At 37.6% G+C, this 7,872-nt stretch overlaps 1 long non-coding RNA gene across 1 annotated transcript; it reads left to right on the top strand.

The window, feature by feature from the left end:
- Positions 1-2,636: 2,636 nt before the first annotated feature.
- LOC111865886 lies at positions 2,637-7,691 on the top strand. Its single transcript, XR_002843057.2, has 2 exons — positions 2,637-3,288; positions 6,305-7,691. It is a non-coding gene; the product is annotated as an uncharacterized LOC111865886 (long non-coding RNA).
- The last annotated feature ends 181 nt before the right edge of the window (positions 7,692-7,872 follow it).

The raw sequence follows: 7,872 nt of genomic DNA, 5'->3' as shown, positions 1-7,872 counted from the left end.
GATGTTAATCTTTCCTCCAGTTCCACGTCACTGGTTTCATTATACGTGTACTTAATAATTTAATTCGATTTTAATTGTTTATCTGATTCCTTTTAAATAAATTAACCAATAGCGAGGTATCAATATGAGTGTGTGCTAACTTAAAATGCAGTAAATTTAAAAAACTACAGCTCTGCGGTGACCCCTTCTCCTATATTTCCACCGGCCGCACAAAATCTGACATTTATCAGGCGAACGGATACGGCTCTATTTTAATTAACAGCATCGGAATTTACATGGCACAATTATGGCAGAAGCTATTGTAGCATTTGTAACTAACAGCACGACTAAGACGGAGTGTACGATAGCCTAGTGGCACACACGTAGGAATACTCCGCACCCGGGCAATTACTTACGTCTTTTCACTTAATATTCAAAATTTCCTCACGATTTAGATTTTAACTATAGATGAAATTTGAATGATAATTTGATTTTCATAACTTCTATAGATCGTGACGGCATGTATCTATATTCCTATAGCCAATTCACACACTCTGCAGTTCAATAGAACCCACACTAGGACTTCTTAATCTTCCATATCTTAACCACTCTTTTCCTCGTAAAGGCTTCGAACGGCAGGGCTCCCGAAATATCCTCGTGTCACAGCTACCAGCTTCACCATGGCAGTTGTCTTATTAACTAAGCAATTGCTCCACTGAACTGTGCTCAACTGCTATGACGTGATTCATAACCATGTTTCTAAACTGCTTAGGATGAATCAAGACTATTCATTGAAGTTATGATTCATGAATACACTTCACTCTTCGTAACATATTTATAACCACATGTTTATACATAAAAGCAGAATATCTTAATTATTGCTGTGGTAATATCTAACATTCAGTATACGTCATATCTCTGGTCTTAGAGCAGAGGATGAAGTAATCGTGGCTGCAAAATTTTCAGACCCATTAATAGAAGGAGGGAAGGTTTGCGGAAAATAACATTAAAAACACTGTGTTCAGTGAAAAGATGAAACTGAAACGAGTTCAATTTCATGGTAACGATAAATTGTAGAACGTTCTGGCAGGTCCAGGTGGAGAATTTTTTGAAAGCTATAACGAACTTCGTTGTGTTTGCTTCCACAAATGAGGTTTCATAACTCGGCAAGAAGACGAAATGTCTGTAGCTGAATTGAACCGTGGCCATGCAGAGAATTAGTGAATTGTGTCCTGAAGTGGACTGCAAAACAGTGCATCCGTTTATTGCCGCGGCGTAGCTCAAGCGCTTATTGTTTTGCTTCCTACTGCTGCGGCCCGGGTTCGATCCCGGCTCTGGTTAATTGGGATTTGTAGTGGACAAAGTGGCGCCGGGCCAGGGTTTCTGTATGATCTTTATAAAATGCAAAAAACTGAGTTCTTTGTGACGGAATCATAGTATGCCTAGTCCAAAGAACCGCCTGTATGATTAATGCCAGTAAAATATTAATCTTAAGGAGTGCACAGGTCTCTGTGCGCTCCAATGCAATGTACGGTTCCCTTGTGTTTAGTCTCGTTCGACAGGGAATATACGCATGCCAGTTCTCTGAGGATGAGTCGGGGGACACCTAAACGTCTCATGTTGTGTGCAGACATACAATGTAGGAACAAGCACTCATTCCAGAGTAGATAATGAAAAGTTCAGCCCAGTGTGACATACGAGTTCATAACACTTCAGTCCTCATTCGCCTTACATGTTTCTATTCAAAAGAATAATCTTCAGAGGCGCACCACTACGATAAGTGAACACTGTTACATAAGTTATTCTAACAATATGCACTTTAGATATGACTAATGCTCTCTATATAAATTTTGTTGTCACGTTGTTTCCGATGTTAACTTGGGTACGCACAATGGCGCTTCTTGAAATGTAGATTTACTTATGATGAGCTTCTTTTAGTGTATTTCCTGGTTATTCTGACCACGGTTTTTCACTGCACGCAATATGGTTCACTTTTCCATACAATAGCCTCCTCCCAATGTATTTAAAATTGTATTAAAATTTCCATATAAACAATTAGTTATTATATTAAAATTTCTTAAGCCGACATTGGGTCATGTTGTTTTCCTCCTGATAGTGGGAGATTTCGTTTATTAATCTTGGTTTTATGTTCTTATTATTAGAGTACAGTTCACGTGCGTGCTGTGTCGTTTGTACACAAGATATTTTAATATAATAACTATATTCTACATGTGTTGAACATGGCCTTCCTCTTCGAAAATATCTGCCATTTCTTCCACCACTTTCTTATGCAACACGAGGTGAGACAACGTTTGAAGTAGATTTTAAAGGATGCTGACAAAGGTGTATACAGTCGGAATTATTGGGTTTTTGGATTTTGTCTATAGCTATAGCTGTTCTAAAAATTTCTAAACACAACGTTTCCGAAACAGGGTCTGTTTCATTCCTGAAGTGAAGGAGGAATCGACTACTCTTTTTGGTCAGTTAGACAGAGCTAACCTTAGGACTTGTGAATCTAGTTATTGCTGTTACTGGAAAAGTAAACAATTTTTCCAGAATATTACTTTTGTAACATATAGGATGCGAAATTAAGGGACTTATATGAATGAGGGCAACATAATATTTGTCTCTCTTTCTGTAAATATTTTGTTCATCCTTACGCTCTCACTGAAGTTTTCAGGAGAATGGTTGCGTTCTTACTGAGAATTTGAGATGCTCTCTATTTGAATATGAGCATGCAGACACATTCACATTTCATTTGCTAAAATTGCGCAGATTTTAAATATGAGAAAGAAAGAAAGAAAGTAGTAGCTTGGGAGGCTTCTAGTGACGTAAGGGTTCAGTTTGGGAAGACAGTCGATGTCTCTCACACATGATACAGAAAAGCGTAATGCTGATAAAAACTGGCTATCACGTTATATACGGGAGTAAAGTATCAAAAGATTTGATACAGAACAAATGGTGACAAATTTCAAAGTATATAAAAGAGAAAGTCTTGAATTCTGTTGAACTAGAATGAAGCGTTCCCTTTTTCGGAGTAAGAAAGCCACAATAATCGGTCCAGATTCCTGGGTTATATTTTTCAGTGGCATTTGTTGTCATTAGTTGAGAGAAGAAGAACATATTTGTGAGTGTTCAATTTAATGGGGTGGTCTCTTATTTGCAGAGAACTTTGTTGACGAGTGGTACACAGCCCGAGGAGGCGACGACCTCAGGCGCCAGAGACGTGCCTGCCACACTGGAGGGCGAGTCATGTTCGGATGAAGAGTTGGAGGAAGGCGAATAGAGCAGAGAGCCAACACAGTAAATGTATGTGTTTGGGCGGAGAGTATACTGAGACATGTACATTAGTATCACGGTACTCTGCACGAGAAATCAATAGAGATGAAATTATCCATAGACGCTTCTAACGGCACCTTCTTCTCTTTCTTGCAACACATTAACCTACAGCGTGGAAAACGTAACGATAATGAACCAAGTCAGGGATATTCTTTGACAGAGTTTAAATTGGTCTGTTAGACCACTAACAGCGTTTAATCAGACGTACGAAATGACATATGTTTTATCCCTTACATTTCTCTGAGAACGTAAAAGTAAAATAACGTAATAAAATATGGCGTTGTGCAGGTGTAGTGCCGCCAATTTTTAGCCTCGCCATCGTGAAAAAGATCTTTGGCTATAGGATTCCTGAGGAAAGAGCTTCTGATGCACTTTGGTGAGGAGGATAAGTGTGCCTAGCTTCGGTCTCAAACCCGTGGAAGAGAGGATAATGTCCACCACAAATCTTACTTGACAAGACCCGGCTTCTAATACAAGCCGGTCCCGTGAGGAGCCAGCGGCTAACCGCTTGAGCTATGGCACGGCCATCAGTTTAACGTTATTAGGATTTTGCTTTGTTAAAATATTCTCATTTTATGTACTAACTACAGAATTTCAGTCGATTTGTATGTAAGCTGTAAGACTAAAATTAAATTCACGAACTACTTGTGGGACCCGACACGTTATCTCCTCTGTGCGACCAATCAAATCATTCGATTTTCAGGGAATGCATCCTGTAGTGTAACAAATATTATTTCTTACTGAAAACCGTCATAACAGAGCAATTCATAATACGTGTAAGGAAATCCAAGGGGTACTTTGCTATCCTGTAGTGTAACAAATATTATTTCTTACTGAAAACCGTCATAACAGAGCAATTCATAATACGTGTAAGGAAATCCAAGGGGTACTTTGCTATCCTGTAGTGTAACAAATATTATTTCTTACTGAAAACCGTCATAACAGAGCAATTCATAATACGTGTAAGGAAATCCAAGGGGTACTTTGCTATCCTGTAGTGTAACAAATATTATTTCTTACTGAAAACCGTCATAACAGAGCAATTCATAATACGTGTAAGGAAATCCAAGGGGTACTTTGCTATCCTGTAGTGTAACAAATATTATTTCTTACTGAAAACCGTCATAACAGAGCAATTCATAATACGTGTAAGGAAATCCAAGGGGTACTTTGCTATCCTGTAGTGTAACAAATATTATTTCTTACTGAAAACCGTCATAACAGAGCAATTCATAATACGTGTAAGGAAATCCAAGGGGTACTTTGCTATCCTGTAGTGTAACAAATATTATTTCTTACTGAAAACCGTCATAACAGAGCAATTCATAATACGTGTAAGGAAATCCAAGGGGTACTTTGCTATATGTTTCGGCCTTCAAAAGTTCATCAACAGGCACATACATTAAACTCTTCGTTACTGAATTACATGTCAATTACAGAATACAGTGCTAAATTTCCAAGTGTATACAAAGGTATAAAAATATATGAGTGAATATAAAATATAAATTACAATAAAAGTTGAAGTCTTAAATAACCAGTTACATAGTCAAAAGTTAGTTANTGTGATACAGTGATACACAGCTCCCCGACTGTATACGTGTAGACTACTGAAGACAGAGTGAACTGAGTTGCGCATAGGGTTATATCGTGAAACCCCGCAACAGTGTTAACAGATTAATGCGATTAGGGTTATAAAGTGTGAAACCCCGCAACTGTGTAATAATTAATTGTAGCCGTTACTTGTAGATTGTTGAATAAACCAATTAACCATCTCTACGGCGTCTTCAGTGACCAGAAGCACGTTACAATATATAATGCTTATACGGACATATTACGTGTAAATAACCAATGGCTTATGTGGTGTTTGGAGGCCGTTAATGTTATATGTTATAATTTAATATTTGATACTATTTGACGGGCGACTCCGTTGTGAAAATGTCCGATTTGATGGAGAGATAGATGACCTATTGAAGGCCGAAATGAGTAACAAAATTGCTCCTAGTGCTACTTACACCTATTAATGTTAATTGTGCTATGACGGTTTTCAGTAAGAAATAATCAAATCTTTTATTTGGATTCACCGCCCGATTTGAAACGGAGACTCAGAATCCCATGTATATGAACTACTTGAAGTAAATTTGATTTTCTTCCAAGAATACAGTACTACAAACATGAAAAAAAGTTAAGTAATTTTGATTGTCTGAGGTGTAAACTCAACAAATCTGTTAATATCACTTTTGTAACAGAGACTATGCTCTCAAGCGCTTATTCATAAGAGGTAAATTATGTACATATAATATACTGAGTCATAATTGCCACGAGAAATGTTAATACTTATGGGGCCAAGGCATTTAAATATAAAATTCGAGCTTTACTGCTCCTAGCGAAATTAGTTACGGATATTGTTCCATGAGATATACATTCACGAGGTGAGATTAAGGACACCCATATTTGTTCTAGGTAACATGATAATATAACTTGAAAACACCTGTGAAATTTATACAAGTCCACTTATCTGTATCCAGTTTCCGTTTGTTCAGTTCATGACAGTTTGCTCCTAGAAATTCGAATTGTAGATTTTTGACAAACCCAGCCTGATTCCACACGAACCCAGTGAATCTAACAGGATATTCATAGGATTCGCAGGTCCTCTAAACATATGAAAATAATATCTTATAAACAGCCATTTACTGTTTATTTATTTGTTGGCATACTCCCCTGCATTATTTTGCGTTACCTTTGCCGATTGTGTTGCAGATATCTCTCAGCCAGTGTCTAAGGATTATCTTAACTTTTAGACTAAAAAAGTGAATTAAATCACATCGAATTTAACTGAAAAGTGGTTTGAATTCCCAAATGTTATTTGGGGTGTACTGTGTTGCATTTTCTTTAAAGAAGCTGGGATTCTCCACCAGAGGTTTTTCAAAATATAAGGTTGCATTATTCGCCTGTCCCTAATACTCGTGTTTGTGTTCTTTGTCAGCAGGATTGAGTGCGGAAGATGCCTACACTTACCATGTGCTGGACAAGGGAAAAGCTACCCGTGCAACAGAATCCTGAAAGCAGGCATTGTGTGCCATGGGGGGGGGGGAAATTGTAATATTCAGACTTGTTAACGGGGACTGCAAATCGCAAATCAGGAGCACGAGCAACCCGCTGAACATTTTAAAAATCACACCGGACAGAAATCGCATATTGTGACCTATATTTTTAAACATTCCACACGATTTGCTTAAAAACAACAATTCGGGATCAAAAAAAAAGACAACATTTGAATGAAGACAGAGGCTTCTGAAGAAAGCAGGCTCAGTAAATGGGTAGGCGTCCGGTTTTCCGGGTAAATAGTAGCTTCAATTATCATTAGGTTTGTGAATTTGTGTAATAAGAAAAATTTATATGGAAAGTGGCAAAGACAGCGAAACAGAGTTAGAGGATCTGAAAATTATCCAATTTGTGGCCCATCTACAAACACGAATATCCTTCCGTCCGTCACGCTCCACCAACTTCGGTTGAGAGTAAGATGGAGCTAACTACTAAGAAGCGTAGGCGCTGAAATTTTGATACTGAAATTTAAGTCTGTACTGCATTACGTGTCATATTAATATCATTTTAATGTTAAAGGACGAGGTGTGAGACTGGTGACTGAGACTTAGATTTCTTCTTGTCCCGTCGCTGCTCCCATTTTATTTGTTGAGTTTTGCGACTTCATTTGCGCACGTTGGTTTTAAAAAACAAGCAGAAATATTCAGAAATTTTTATTATACCATGTTTCTTAATTTTCATTGTTCCTCGTTTTTAACGTTCTAGACTCAGGGAAGGGGATGTCGACATGGCACATGACACTAAGGAGAATCTGAAAAATTCCGTTTTTTAACGAGGGTCGTTTTAGAGTTTAATAATTGCCCGTGTACCTTAAATATCTGTGTGTGTGTGTGTGTATTTCGTAGTCAAGAGACTACTCAATGTTGGGTATCTTCCTTTATCATCGAGAAATATGGGTCACGTGATGCCGTGTTCAGGTACCAAGGAAAATTTGAATCTTGTGGATTGGGTACGTTGAACAAGAATCCTATACGAGGCACGGTTTGAGAGGACAGAATTTCCAGAGAGTTCTTAGAATTAGAGAAGTGAATAATATAAGGAAAAAACAGGGAAATTCTTACTCCCTCATTTTTATTAGACTTAAAGCCTACAGCTTGCTACAAATATTTACAATTTACATTAAAGATTTTAGGAAAATATTTGTTCATTCCTGCATTAATAGGCATGTATTTAAGTATAAATTAGTTTCATAGAAAAAGTACAGTAGATTTCTTCTTATTATAAATATTGTCTTAATAATTTTTATTCAAAAATAAAGAATGATTCAAAGAGAACTTCCAGTTTATTTGCTGCCTCTGATGTAGAAGAAGAGCTCTATTCCCAGGGAAACTGGCTCCAGGTATGGCACTAATGAGAGTACGGACGTCAAGATTATAACACGTAAGGAGAACACGAAAAATGGACATAGACGTTCAGTATACCTGAAGGCGATTATTGCGTTTATGCTGGCCA

Source organism: Cryptotermes secundus, unplaced genomic scaffold (genome assembly GCF_002891405.2).
Source record: "Cryptotermes secundus unplaced genomic scaffold, Csec_1.0 scaffold1659, whole genome shotgun sequence".
Lineage (NCBI taxonomy): Eukaryota > Metazoa > Arthropoda > Insecta > Blattodea > Kalotermitidae > Cryptotermes > Cryptotermes secundus.
The sequence above is the reverse complement of the archived record's forward strand: the minus strand, read 5'-3'. Positions and strand labels throughout refer to the sequence as shown.